This window comes from Malaclemys terrapin, chromosome 14, assembly GCF_027887155.1.
Source record: "Malaclemys terrapin pileata isolate rMalTer1 chromosome 14, rMalTer1.hap1, whole genome shotgun sequence".
NCBI lineage: Eukaryota > Metazoa > Chordata > Testudines > Emydidae > Malaclemys > Malaclemys terrapin.
In genome coordinates this window covers 15,457,480-15,473,214 of record NC_071518.1, presented here as the reverse complement: position 1 = coordinate 15,473,214, position 15,735 = coordinate 15,457,480, and positions in this window count along the sequence as shown.

The window sequence follows — 15,735 nt, the reverse complement described above, 5'->3', positions numbered from 1 at the left end:
AGAGACTTGGGTGGTTTAGCACTTCACGACTGTGGGAACTCATTCCTCCACTCTCATTGATGTTAGTGAAGTTGAGGGTACCCAGGAACTCACAGAAGGTACTCAACCCCTCAAAATATGGGGCTCTTTGGAACAGGAAGGTCTGTCAGCAAACACACTACTGCAGGCTGTGCTGTGCAAGGTAACACATACATGACTTAATTATTGTGTTGACAGGTTCCAGAGACAAATTCTAAGCTGGTATCGGTCACACCAGTTTAAACCAGCTGAGAAATCAGGTCCCCAGAATCTAGTATGTGCAGTAGTAAGAAATGTCTTCTCTTCCAATAAGCAATAACAAAAATAATACATATGTAGCTGTTGTATAACACTTTTTATTCATGGGTCTCAAAACATTTGATAAAGAAGCTCCATTTACATAAGGAGGCTGAAGAATAAAGAGGTGAAAAGTTTCGAGTCAGTAGAAAAGCTGGAAGTGGAAGCCAAGACTCATGAATACAGTGCTGGTCCAAAAATGTTGACAAAAACAAAATGTAAAAATATATATATATATAAATTGCTAACCTTTTGTGATATTCAGCCCTGTCAATTTTCCACCCAGCTTTCCTCCTGATACCCAGGCCTGTGTCTTACCCAGTGGACCACTCTGCCTCCCAATATGGAAATAAGTTAACAAGACACAAACATTTATCCTCTAAAATCTTGACTCTTTAAAAAAAATATATATATATATACTTAGCTAACACATTTTTACCCAGTATTCATACTTTCTACTCCTATGTACCCAATTTTGAAAAATTGATTACTTTTTCTCATACTTCTTAAAACCAAATTAGATTATTTAGATCAACAGTGTCATGATGATCAATAAGCTGTAGATTCCATAAAACTGAGATGTAATCTTAACTGAAGAAAGATGGAGCATTATATAGAACATGTGACAGACACTTTAAAACCAAGAAGTATTTTATAAAAACACACAATGAAGTATTTTATAAAAGCAGTGTACAAGGGGAAATCTGAAGTTAAAAGCTAAACATATGTTCCCTTGTAAATTATAATGGTGGCATTTAACAGCACTGTGGAAAGTCAGATTACACAGCATACCATAACTAAGTGTATGTTAAGTTTGTGTTTTTTAAAATACAAGGTTGATTTCAATCTTAATTTTGATAGGGATCTCTGTTCTAATGCAGTACTTAATCATATTCCTAACATTAACTACTTATTAATATATAATACCAATGTATTATATAGTGATTTTTTTTCTCCATGTATCTCAGACGAGGTAAGTATAATTATCACCTTTTACAGATGGGGAGGCTGAGGCAAAAAGAAGTGAAGTGGCTTCCCCGGGGTCACCCAGGTGATCAGTGGCAGAGCTGGGACTAGAACCCAGACCTTCACTCGGGTGTCTGGGCATTATCATATTGCAAATAGTAATATTTTATTTTGAAAAACATACCTTATTCATATTCATTTCATTTTCAGACAGCGACTGACTGGATCAAAGGCCATTCTTTTCTTTCAAGGCATCATTGAACAAAACAAGTTAATTCATATTTATAAATTCACAATAATGGTAAAGAAAACACAATTATTTTAGTGCTAGTTTTGCAAAAGTAATGCTCAGCAAAATAAAGGTGTCTAAACATAAGCCATCAAGTTCAGGTTTTCTCAGCACCAAGATAATGTAATTCAATTGAAGGACAATGAGAGATTTTACTGTTTATTTTTTCAGAGTTTAATGTAGAAGCTAGCAATCCATAAAGTATTTTGTTTAAGAAATTAATCAGATCTTGACTGTAGGTCTCTTGTGTTTTAAATAGATAGTAACCTTTTATGCCCTACGGACATTTAATTTCTGCCAGCAGTGTGAATCCTTTTAATTTATCGCACAACTAAGAGTCATGGAGAACAAAATGATTTTGTCCATTATTTATATCTAGCATTTAAAAACACTGCATGAAATTGGTCAAAATATAAACAGGTATGTATTGTGCATCAAATTAATGCACCTTCAGTTTGAAAACCTTTAGTATTATTGCTATTAAAAGGCATCACACCACTGAATTAACTAGTATCTAACATCATAGAAAGAGTTTATAGTGTCCATTGCTTCTTTTAAAGCGATTGGAATAATAGACATTTTTATATGTTGATCATTTAATGTAAGGGAACAGATAATACTGAGCAAAAAATATCTCTCATAAGATGAAGCAATCAAAGGAGAAAAGCAATTATCACTTTTCCTAACACAGTTTCACCATAAAACGAATGTGAACTTTGCCAGTGAAATTGCAGTCCCATAAGGAGCAAATCCTCCACATCATGCAAAGCCCATATGAATGGGCACAGTTTGTTGGCTGATTGTCTAACCCTGGGGCTTGGTCTACAATAGGAATTATGTCGATATAACTGTGTAGCTGGGGTGTGTGAAAAATGCATACCTCTGAGTGACACAGTTATACTGACTCATCCCTAGTGTAGACAGAGTTATGTCGACAGGAGAGCTTTTCCCATCAACATAGATATCGCCTCCCAGGGAAATGGCATATATATGCTGATGGGGGAAGCTCTCCCTTTGGAGTTGTTAGCATCTTCACTAAGCACTACAGCAGCTCAGCTGTAGACACGCCTTGGGGCAATTTGAGGTGCTGCTGGGCTCCGTCCAAAGTTCATGTGTCAACATCAGCACTAGTAGCCTAAATGATAGAAGTAGAACCGGTCGGAAAATTTCCAACGGAACATTTTTCCATTGAAAAAATACTGATTTTTTTTTTTTAATGTGAAATGTTTCAGAGAAATGTCTTGATTTTTGACACAACTTCATTTTGAAAAATAAAAATGGAATGGAGCATTCTGATAAGGTCAGAACATTCCATTTCACCCTTTCCACGAGAAAACATTCTGACCTTTCCACTTTGAAATGTCTTTTGATTTCAACTTTGTTGTTTTATGTATATAGTATGAAATGTTAAAAGGAATGAAATATTTGAAATTGGAATGAACTATTTTGATTTTTATCTAAATGGGGAAAAAAAACCTGAATTTTGTTTCTTAGGAAACATTTAAAAAATAATTGTTCTGGAATCGACAAAAATTCCCAAATTGTGGAAATTTGTGTGAAATGGAAAATCTGGTTCCCATTCAGCTCTCATTAGGGTTCAATCCTGCAAAATACTGAGTGCTTCCTGGGTAGAGCAGAATGACCCCCACTTATTGATTTCTGTGAGCTGTAAGTTCACTCCGGCCCAGATGCTCAATGATATTTAGGCGCCTAACTCCCCATGGAATTATCTGGGCCTCAGGATGGGGAGCAGTGAAACAACAAGAATGTAAGATGTACAGTATATTTGAAGTATGCTTTGGAAGGTTGAAGAGCCTCCAGTGGCATCTGCCTGATACCACTGTTACCTAACAACAGTTTACAAAAGCAAGTTACTAAAGAACAAAATGAATTGTATGCATTTTACATACACACACACACACACACACACACACACACACACACACACACACCACTACCACCAATCTATTCTGTTGTTTATTTGTAGCCTCCTTTCTAAGGTGTTTGTTCAGTTTTAGTTCTCAGGTTGGCTTTCAGAACCCTTCATGCATTTTTGGTTTCTTCCAGTAAACCCAATCTGTTTCAGCTACAACTACAGGATTGACAATACCTTTAAATATATGTCACAGCCCAGCTAGAAGAGGTGTGAAAGGGGCCATGCTATTGCAAGAGCTCCCACGAGAAATTCAGCTTGACTCAGGTAACAACCCTGGATGATTGATTTCTGTATGCACCCAGGAATGCGTTTATAGTGGTAACTCTGGCAGCCTTTCCAAGGATGTAGTCCCAGTGTTCACTGTGCCCCTGACGAGCTATAACCTGAATTCTCTCCCTTTTTAAAGTAGCCAGTCGGTACCAGGGTGTTAATAGGGAACAACACCTGTAGTCTCTAACATGATTGTGCCCCGGTATACAAGACAAAATTAATCCTATTGCCTGTGGCTTCTTAGCAAACTGGTCATTTCTTAACAAAGAGCAACGTATTCTGTAGTGTCCATTTGTTAGCTTGCCATATAAAGCTTCTTAACTGATTTGAGAGATGGATTTTTACTAGTTTAGCACAGAGAACTTTTGTGTTTTTTGGGGGTTTTTTTTGGTTGTGTTTTTTTTTTTGGTATATATACTGTAGAGTCCTTTTCATTTATATGTGTACATACACATACAACATATTGTAGCTTAACTATTGGTAATGCATGTTTTTTGTATATTTCCTCATTTAGTGTGCTTTAATTACACACTACATACATATCACTGAAATGTGTTTCACAGATCAAGTGGCCTGTGGGACTGTCTATTCATTAACAATGCCTGAGCTGTGGTTTATTTATTTTTTTTTCTTGTTTCTTCTCTTTATTCTAATTTTTAGAAAAAGAGCTTTAGAGAACCCTGAAATTAACCTTTTCGGTGTTGTGAGCTTTACAAATGTCTATTTGATCCATCATTGAACCCATAGTAATATTGCTTCTTGTTCAAAACTAAAGGCAATATTTAATCTAATACTAAAGAGAAGGAAAAACCTGAAGGATTTTGCTTTTTACTTTAATTATTCTGACATGAACTATTTTCCATCAAGATATAATAGACACATAAAATATATATTATATTTTAAGCTTTAAAATTTTCCTGACTTAATTTATATATCATAGAATCACAGAATATCAGGACTGGAAGGGACCTCAGGAGGTCATCTAGTCTAACCCCCTGCTCAAAGCAGGACCAATCCCCAACTAAGTCATCCCAGCCAGGGCTTCATCAAGCCTGACCTTAAAAACTTATAAGGAAGGAGATTCCACCACCTCCCTAGGTAACCCATTTCAGTGCTTCACCACCCTCCTAGTGAAAAAGTTTTTCCTAATATTCAACCTAAACCTCCCCCCAACTGCAACTTGAGACCATTGCTCCTTGTTCTGTCATCTGATACCACTGAGAACAGTCTAGATCCATCCTCTTTGGAACCCCCTTTCAGGTCGTTGAAAGCAGCTATTAAATCACCCCTCGTTCTTCTCTTCTGCAGACTAAACAATCCCAGTTCCCTCATCAGTCATGTGCTGTAGTCTCCTAATCATTTTTATTGCCCTCCGCTGGACCCTTTCCAATTTTTCCACATCCTTCTTGTAATGTGGGGCCCAAAACTGGACACAGTACTCCAGAAGAGGCCTCACCAATGCCAAATAGAGGAGAATTATCATGTCCCTCAATCTGCTGGCAATGCCCCTACTTATACAGCCCAAAATGCCGTTAGCCTTCTTGGCAACAAGGGCACACTGTTGACTCATATCCAGCTTCTTGTCCACTGTAACCCCTAGGTCCTTTTCTGCAGAACTGCTGCCTAGCCACTTGGTCCCTAGTATGTAGCAGTGCATAGGATTCTTCCTTCCTAAGTGCAGGACTCTGCACTTGTCCTTGTTGAACTTCATCAGATTTCTTTTGGCCCAATCTTCTAATTTGTCTAGGTCCCTCTGTATCCTATCCCTGCCTTCCAGTGTATCTACCACTCCTCCCAGTTTAGTGTCATCTGCAAACTTTGCAAATCCACGCCATCCTCCAGATCAGGGGTTGGCAACGTCCAGCACGCGGTTCGCCAGGGTAAGCACCCTAGTGGACTGGGCCAGTTTATTTTCCTGCTGACGCGGCAGGTTCAGCCGATTGCGGCCCCCACTCACCGTGGTTCGCCATCCTGGGCCAATGGGGGCAGTGGGAAGCCGCGGCCAGCACATCCCTCGGCCTGCGCCGCTTCCCACTGCCCCCATTGGCCCAGGATGGTGAACCGCAGCCAGTGGGGGCCACGATCGGCTGAACCTGCTGCGTCAGCAAGTAAATAAATTGGCCCAGCCCGCTAGGGTGCTTACCCTGGCGAGCCGCGTGCCGAACGTTGCCAACCCCTGCTCCAAATCATTAATGAAGATATTGAACAAAACCAGCCCCAGGACTGATCCTTGGGGCACTCCGCTTGATACCGGCTGCCAACTAGAAGTGGAGCCATTGATAACTGATGTTCAGCCCGATGATCTAGCCAGCTTTCTATCCACCTTATAGTCCATTCATCCAGCCCATACTTCCTTAACTTGCCGGCAAGAATACTAAAGAAAAAATAACCACATTAAGGCACTACAGGGTGTGAATTATGATGTCTAATACTTCCAAAGGTGCTTAGTCTTCAACCTTTTCTTAATAAAGCAACAAACAGAGTTATTAACACCATAATTCTCACCTTGTTGTATCTGATTAATTAAAGAGCAATATGTGAGAAATAGCAATATGTCATCCAGACACCTATGATAAGAGTGCTTTACTTTACAAATCATCAGGCATGGAATCAAAGTTTTCATTTTCTATAAAACAATGGAGATTAAGGTCCTAATTAAATTAATCAACCATTTGAGTATCAAATTATTTTTCCATGACATTTTATGTAGGAGTTAAATCGCACTTCATATGCCAAACTCAAAAATGAGACAAACTCCAGTTCTACCATCTGTGTATCAGGATGGTTGAGATGATCACATTGAGGAGTGCTAGTGTCAGATATGTCTGTGGAGAAAACAGCTGTTCTTCTTTTAGGAGATGTATTAAGATATTTATTTCACAAATGAAGAGCAAGTGTAGTGAACACATCACAAAATGGCCCAGGGAAACGTGTGTCCTAGACTTATAGCCATTGTCTACCATTTATTAATCTGTCAGCATCTGGCACAGGAACCGTAGAAATTAGTTGGCACTAGTGGTATTGGATCACTGAGAATGTGTGAAGCATAAAAAATAGGAAATGGATACAACAAGATAAAAAAGGAATAGATTAAGTTCCTGCTCTGTGGTATTTTTAGGCAGAGCTGTTGTGGTTTTAGTTACCTGACAGACACTAAGAGAGAAGAGCATTCCACTTTTGCAAATTAACCGATTCTTCATTTCTTTTAAGCATCTCTGAGATGATCAGCAGTGATTTATACAGGTACAAATAGGAGAATGAAGGGACACATTGCACAAGCACTAATTCTGATGCGAGCACACATCCTGGAGAAAAAACAGGACATAGGGTGCACAGAGCTTCCAGAGAACGTGCGAGCGCCAAAGGCTGGCTGAGTGGAAAAGGGAAACATCTTAAATATGGCCAGAGATAAGCACACAACCTATTTTCAGAAATGTGCAGGGCCAGTGTAGGAAGATTTAGGCATTGTTTTGGCAGGAAGAAGCCAGCAGAAAGGGTTTCCAATCAGCCCCTCTGCTGGATCCACCACTCTGGCTCAAGAATGGTGGCGGCTGCAACAGAGAATCCCTACCTGCGATCTCCCCAGCACTTGCACTTAGATGGTTTAGAGGGTTTTTGGTTTTGTTTTGTTTTTTTGTGATGGGAGTTGTGAGAAAGATGGAGCTTGGGACAAATAGTGTTAAGTACATTTTAGGATGCTAGGGGAAAAGAGGAGTTTGGGGGGAAAGGGGAAAAGAGTTTGTGGGGAGGTGTCTGAGGAACAAACAGTCCCAGTGACTTGAGTGTTTGAGGATACTCAGCTGCACACAAGGACTGAGCCATAACTGACATCCTAAAAGCCTCACATAAAATGATGGGGAAGTGGGGTGGGGGAACTGAGATGCCTTATGTGCAGAGGCCATTCACAGTTTGGAAAGGAGCCCAGTAAACAGGATTCAGGAGCAAGAAAAATAATATTCAAAAATATAATTTCCCAATATAAATGTTAAATCTCATTTCAGATTCCGATCACTCAATGTTTATTTGCCTTATTGGTAAGCACTGAAAATTGACGTGCTAAGAACAGACATCACCATTCTATTGTGCTTAGGTGAACTAACTGATTTTATTTTATTTTTTAATGTAATTAAAATCCAAATAAAATAAAATGGAAATCAAACATTTTAAGTCCTTCTAAGCCATCTCTGCTAATATTCATCAAGAAAGAATTAGCACCAAAAATAATTCTAAAGTCATTTGTGAAGTTGTTCATAACCTGAGTTTATTTCCTATTCAACTGATTAAATTACATGTCTGAGTAACTCTTAATTACATTTTGCCCTATGATTTCAAAAGCTTTCTATCTTTAAGGTCTGTTAGTAAACAAATGAATATGAGAAAATAAAATATATCCAATTAAATTCACACAATGTAAAAGTTTAATCAATGTAAAAGCTTTTGGTGAAAAGAAGTTGCTATTAATACGGTCAGGTAAAGGAATCTGTCTGCCTATGGATTTTACCATAGATACACTGAAGATAACATGAGACATTTCATATGGATTGTATTTGGGATATGTGAATTTTTGTGGGCAGACCATCATCTTACCTTAATATACCTCATCTTACCTTATATATGTTTTTCATTGCCACATGTGTATTACCTTTGCTGCCAGCTGCTACGCAATACCCCCCACACACATACTCGTATAACGGGGGGAGGGGAGGAATGAACCAGGCTGTCAAGGTTCCTTTCCCACTCTGAACTTTAGAGTACAGATATGGGGACCTGCATGTGAACCCCTAAACTTAATTACCAGCTTAGATCTGGTTTTGCTGCCACCACTCCCAAGTACTAACTCCCTTCCCTGGGTAGCCTTGAGAGACTTCTCCGCCAATTTCCTGGTGAACACGGATCCAAACCCTTGGATCTTAAAACAAGGAAAAATCAATCAGGTTCTTAAAAAGAAGGCTTTTAATTAAAGAAAGAAAGGTAAAAATAATCTCTATAAAATCAGGATGGAAAATAACTTTACAGGGTAATCAGATTCAAAGAGCCCAGAGGAACCCCCCTAGCCTTAAATTCAAAGTTACAGCAAACAGAGGTAAACCCTCTACCAAAAGGAACATTTACAAGTTGAGAAAACAAAGATATACCTAGCACGCCTTGCCTGGCTGTTACTTATAAGTTTGAAATATGAGAGACTTGTTCAGAAGATTTGGAGAGCATGGATTGATGTCTGGTCCCTCTTAGTCTCAAAAGCTAACAACCCCCAAAACAAAGAGCACAAACAAAAGCCTTCCCCCCGCCCCACCAAGATTTGAAAGTATCTTGTCCCCTTATTGGTCCGTTGGGTCAGGTGTCAGCCAGGTTACCTGAGCTTCTTAACCCTTTACAGGTAAAAAGATTTTGGAGTCTCTGACTAGGAAGGATTTTATAGTATTATACACAGGAGGGCTATTACCCTTCCCTTTATAGTTATGAAACAGGCCATATCTTTTTCATTTTTATTTTTATGTTTTACTTAGAAAATGTGACTGACCAATCACAAAGTTTCTAGCTACATGTGCACAATGTAATATAAGTGGTGTTTTTTTTTTTTTTTTTTGTTAAGTTACAAGAAACTTCCTCCATTCCTGGTATAATTATATGCACACACAGCAACACCACACCCACAACTAAGAGGCTACGAACTGAGAGAGGCCTCACATTGTGCCATACAGGTTAGCAATCCGGGTTCACACCAGTGGGGAATGTGGGAACTTTCAGCAGAAAATGCCCAGCTATCTGTCCTCTGACACACAAATCCTCAGACTCTTACTCAAGTAATCTAGCTGTCACAATTGTCATAGAGGTACATGGTGGGATGGTGGTCTCTGAAATGGCAAGAACCACAGCCATGTCGCAGTACACATATTAAAGTCAACAACATAAATTCTTCCCAAGAACGATTAGCAATGCAGCTGACAAAAAACTCTCAGTAGCTGATGTGGGGTTAGTTGGGAATGGTTAGAGCTGCAAGTACCAAGAAAGGAGGTAAGGGCCTGTGTAAATAGGAAATAGAGTCAATCTTGCATTCATGTCCGCCATGGTGTGAGGGGTCTTTATAATCTCTACAGATGACACTTCCAAGCTGGCATGCAGCCACATACAGAAATAATCAATTCAAAAGTGGAAATATCCTTTGGAGGGAAAGAGCTATCTGTATATGCCTGCAAAATAAAACTTTGCTGCATGAAAGGTCTCTTAAGGCCACCCAATGGAGTCTTCCAGAGAGGAAAGAACTCAACCATTCAAACAACACTGTCTCATTTCCAGTAGGGTCCACTGATGAGTCCACAAAACCTAATAGTCAACCGTATGAAAAGACCAGCATACAAAAGTATTGACATAGTCCAAGTGGCTTTTTTCCATGAGGATATCAAACATCAGTTATGCTGGTGGACCCCTTCCTAAAAATCCATGTCTGACATACAAAGAATATATCTAAAGTTGAGACACTAAAAAGCTGATCAAACGCTACCCTACAAATGCAAGAAACAGCACAAAAGAGGGCTAGTAGTAGTAGTAGTAGAATAAAGTTACAAATTACTTTTTCTGCATTATTATTAATTATTTTAGTGCCAAGAGGCCTTAGCCAAGATCAGGGTCCCATTCTGCTTGGTACTATACATACACTTAGTAAGAAACAGTCCCTGCCCAAAATTGTTTGCATCTTTAAGAAAGATATTGAGGATCCGATATTTATCTGTGAATCTTGATTTATTTGGAACTAGATTTTGTAAAGTTACTAGTGAATTCGGGAGCCTCAGTTTATTTTATTTTTTAAACTCCCCTCTGAGGACCACCCCTTTTTTAGGCTTAGATTCCTAATATTCTTTTAGTATGATTTTTTCATTGATTCTTATATTTTTAAGGCCAGAAGGAACCATTATCCTTTTGTTGGCTGAACATAAAATATTCTGTTCTACCTATGTGATATCCAATTTATAACTCATTATTATAACACCACTCACATTTTCAAAGCTAGTTACACAGCCCCAGTGTATTTGCCATGCAATTTATCAACATTTATTCATTATCCAAGTGGCAGACTACTTGTCATAATTAATTATTGAAGTAATAAATAGTCTTATTAATAAAAACTGATGACAAGAGCAGAATGACTTCCTTGATAAAGACTGATGACGGATTTTAGTATCTGACATGACATTCGGTATACTGTGGAGATTGAATCTAAGGCCTCCTGCATGGATAATAAATTGTTATTTCAGAGAATAAAATGATTGATACCTTTGTTTTCTGAGGGGAAAAAAAATCACCTGGGAAAAGCTTCTACTCCCTAACTTATTTAAACAGACTATGGTGAAATTTTCTGTCCTTGTGACAAATTTAACTTTCCAAGAAAAGTGACAGCTCTTTGGCTGTGAAAAGCAATTGATGCCTGCTTGGGTGCTTGACTTACAGATTCTCCTAAAAGTCAAATTCATTTGAAAAAAAATCTCCTGGCATTCTTGCTTACATATTTTGCACAATCCCTTGACAGTTTTTGGAGGAGTGGCTCCAACCTAGCAAAGGGATGATGGGAAATCATGGCCTGTGACATAATGTCAAAATCTGCTCTGAGACAAATGAAGTATGTCAGATTACTTTGCAAAGACCACCACTGTTCTTATCACTGCATGGCTGAGTTGGCCTGCTGCATAAGCTCATTGTATTTTTCTATTGGTTTGATCTTACCTTTTATGACAAACCAGCCCTTGAGACCATGCATCTTTTGACAACCTGGAAAATGGCTGCGTGGGGATGGGGGAGAAAAAAAAAGAGAGGCTTTCATACAGAGTAGAAGAAAAATCTGCTGTATACTTTAGTAAATATTTTATTCATAACTATTACCCCAAGTTAAAATCCAAATGACAAATATTGTAAAAATGTCCTCTCCCAGAGAAAAGCTAGGATCCAAAAAAATGCATTCCAGTCAGTTTCCTCATTATGTTTAGCTTTTCCTATTTTTTCTTAAAAACAAACAAACAAAAACAGCAACAACAAAAACACTTAACTAGTAAGTGGGTTTAGATATTACAAAATAGACCTAACATATGCAGTGAAATTTTAAACTAAAAACAAAATTGTAACAAAGTTATTTGCTTTTAAATTCTATGCTGTGAATAAATTTTGTATTTTAATAGATACACTTTAAAATTACTTACTTCTGGCACACTAGACATTTCTACTTTTGGTCTCAGATACCACCCTGCACACTGTGTCTTCACTCTTCTTTTCAGTCTTCTAAATTATGTATAATGAAGGTAGCAGCCTTTTTCATATAAGAGATATCTTTGTTCTCCTGCTTTAGAATGTTTGTGCTAAAACTAGATATAGTGTAGTCTTACAACATATATTTTAGCCACACAGGATTTTTTTTTTTAATTACGACTGTCTTACACTATTGTATTATGATCTGAAAAGAGAAAGACAAATGAATAGAGCATTTATTTTTTCAGCCTATTTAAATGTTCTACCTTAAAGTACAAACATAATATTTCTTGGAAATGAGCAGCCATCACTATATAATTTTCTGTTAATTATTCCTTTTGTATCTTTTATTTTAAAATGGTTTGTAAAAGCAGCCTTAGCAACAATAGTGTAATGATATGGAAATTTAAATAGATTTTTAAAAATTGTGGTCTTTTAAAGTTGTTTTTTATATTGAAAATATTATACAGTAAGTAGTGCAGTTTTTCTATATACATTATACACTGTTCTCACAAATGCTCATATAACTTAACTATACTATTTGGTTTATGATATACACTATATTTTAGAGTATTGTAATTCCCATACGTCTTTCTAAATTGCAAGCATGATCATTATCTACCCATAAGCACAAATGCAATATAGCTGTGTCTTTGTCTAAACTACATCTGGCTCTGACTAATAAAACTAAGCATATGAATGAGCATCATTTGATTAAAAAAACAACCCTAAATAAATATTATAGAAGTATAATTATGGGATTTAGCCAAAAACACAAGTAGAGGCCCAAGAAAGAACAAACATACAGTAGGAAAAAATCCAGAGGTGCTTACTTCATTTTTGCTTACTCCTTAATGAGTCAAAATTCTCCATTTGGCCCAGAGATAGTCACACGCACAAAATCTCCTCTAGAATGGCAGTGTATTTATCATTCATTAAACATATGAGACCAGATGCTGCCAAATTTTGAGTAGTACCTAACCTTACTCTGCAAGTAATCTTGTTGAAAGCAGTGGGGCTATTTGCACAGTAAGATATGATACAGCACGACTGAAGATGGAAGAATTCATCCTGTAACTATTATATTTATGTATCTTGTAAGAGGTGGGGGGAATACGTTGTAGAGTCCTTACTCACTGTTTTATAAGTGCTAACCAGTTTGAATGGGGGCTCCATAATCTAGGGCAGAATTTTTTTTTTTGTCCAAAAAGTTTGCACATCCCTACCAATTAGTCTTATTTCTTTAATTATCTTTGTATTCAAAGTTTATACTTTGTAAATTACAGTTATACAACTATTTAGCACTATATAAGTTATCACTTGAGCTGTGTGTCACATATCTCAGCATTTGGTGTAATATTCATGAGTAAGACGTGAAATATGGATTTTATGCAAAAATGGTTTTCTGTTTGTGACCAAAGTAGAGAACTTTGGTGATATTTTTCTCTTCCAGAAAATTGTCCAATCATGCATGCATAGAAATTTCCTGTAGAATATATTAGAAAATAAACATTTCTAAAGATTATTTTAAAAACTAACCAATTTATTCCCCTCATAAATTCTAAAGTTTGGTTTAAAAATTCTATAAATAGGATAACATTCTGTTAGATTTAGTAGCCTTTTAAGACTAATTTCTATTGGCTTTGTCCATATTAAATTGTATAGAATTTCCAAATAAAGGGTAAATAAATAATTTCAGGGTAATGAATGACAAGGGAAGAAAAGAGATGTAATTTACACTAAAGTAGAAGTCAGTTGTGGAAAAGAAGCTGAAAAAGTAGGTTTTGATGAGATCTTATTAAAAGTGGGCAAAATATTTCAGCTAAAACCATTAAAAAAAATAATCCAGATTCAGAGACACTGAAAAACTTTGTGAATTCATGTCAATTTTGCTGAATCCCTTGTGTCAAAAAATCTGAAATAGTCTGAGTATTTCATTTTCACAGTTTTGAAACAAAACGTTTCAGTTTTTTAATGCAAAATGACTTTATTTTGAAATTTTCTTCAATTTTTCTTTAATTAAAATGTTAGAAATTGAAAAGAAGTGTTATATTGGGTCACCTGAAACATTTTTTTTTAAATTGTGGTTGACCCAAAACAATTTTTTTATTTTTTATTTTTTCAACACTGTCAGTGAACCAAAAAGTCAGTTATTTGCACAGCTCTAATCTAATTAACATCTGCTCCCTATGCTCAAAGCGGCTCTGAACATCTGAAGGAATTTATCTAATAGGGTACACCTTATGCAAACTGATTATATCTAACGTGAGGAAAAAATCAGGAACAGATGAGCCAGAACTCATTTTTATGTGTAGCATTAATAATAGCATAAATTAAATGTCGACTAGATGACAATAAAATACTGTGAATGAAGTGCAGATTAGGCAGATAACAGGTAGTCTTTATGCAAGGTTTTCTAGGTTAGCTTAAACGATAGATTAGTTGGCTGCTAGTCAGCTAGCTCCATCATGAATTTAGAACAGCTAAGTGTACTGGTCATAGGCATTTTTGGATAGCTCTTAATGTAAATTTTGTTTATACAGTTTTGACATACACTCAGATGAAACATCCTATTTTCATTTTTTAAAGTAAATTATACTGGATGGGAAGATGATTTGCAATGTAATTGGCATAAAGTGAAATCCAACTTTCATATAGAGGTCAAGATATCCTCTGTTTCATTGTTTTGCAACGTTTTTACATTTTCCTTTGTGAGTCCTTTGAAGTTTCTGCCTGGTTTTAAAGGAGGCACCATTTTATAAAGCATAGCTTGTAAATAGGGTGATCAAATGTCCCGATTTTATAGGGACAGCCCCGATATTTGGGGCTTTTTCTTATATAGGTGCCTATTACCCCCCAGCCCCTGTCCCTATTTTTCACACTTGCTATCTGGTCACCCTACTTGTAAATATGGCCAACAGAATTTACACGAGTAGAGTAATTAAATATTAACATTTTGTAGCGGAGTAGGGCAAGTTAAAGATGAGCTAAAATAGGGATCGACAACGTTTGGCGTGCGGCTCGCCAGGGTAAGCACCCTAGCGGGCTGGGCCACTTTATTTACCTGCTGACGTGGCAGGTTCAGCCGATCGCGGCCCCCACTGGCCACGGTTTGCCGTCCCGGGCCAATGGGGGCGGCGAGAAGCGGCGCGGGCGAGGGATGTGCTGGCCACGGCTTCCCGCCGCCCCCATTGGCCCGGGACGGCGAACCGCGGCCAGTGGGGGCTGCAATCGGCCGAACCTGCCACGTCAACAGGTAAATAAACTGGCCCGGCCCGCCAGGGTAAGCACGTGCCAAATGTTGCCGACCCCTGAAAGCACAAATATGGAAGTTTAAAATAATGTATTTCTATCGACAAGTGTTTGTAGTTTTGGATTTGGCTGTTCCTGACACCTCCACACTAACATGGTGCATATTTGTGCATATTTGTGCAAATGATAGAAAGTATTTTTTTTTTTAATTTTCTCTTGATGTTAATAATCTCAAGTACTATTTTTAAGTAAGGACTTATTTGTAGCACACAGAGGCATGTTTGAGAATGCACGGCAGACACAGAGAAAGCCAATCCTGGTTGCTTTACTCATGGCTTCAGCTTGGAAGAAGAAGGGATACTCGATGAGGGGTAAATGTGGCCGAGGGTGTGGAAGCTTCTGATGAACATTTTCACTTATAAGATCACAGACAGAGCTAGAGCTGGGTGAATGCTCACTCACGTTTAATTTG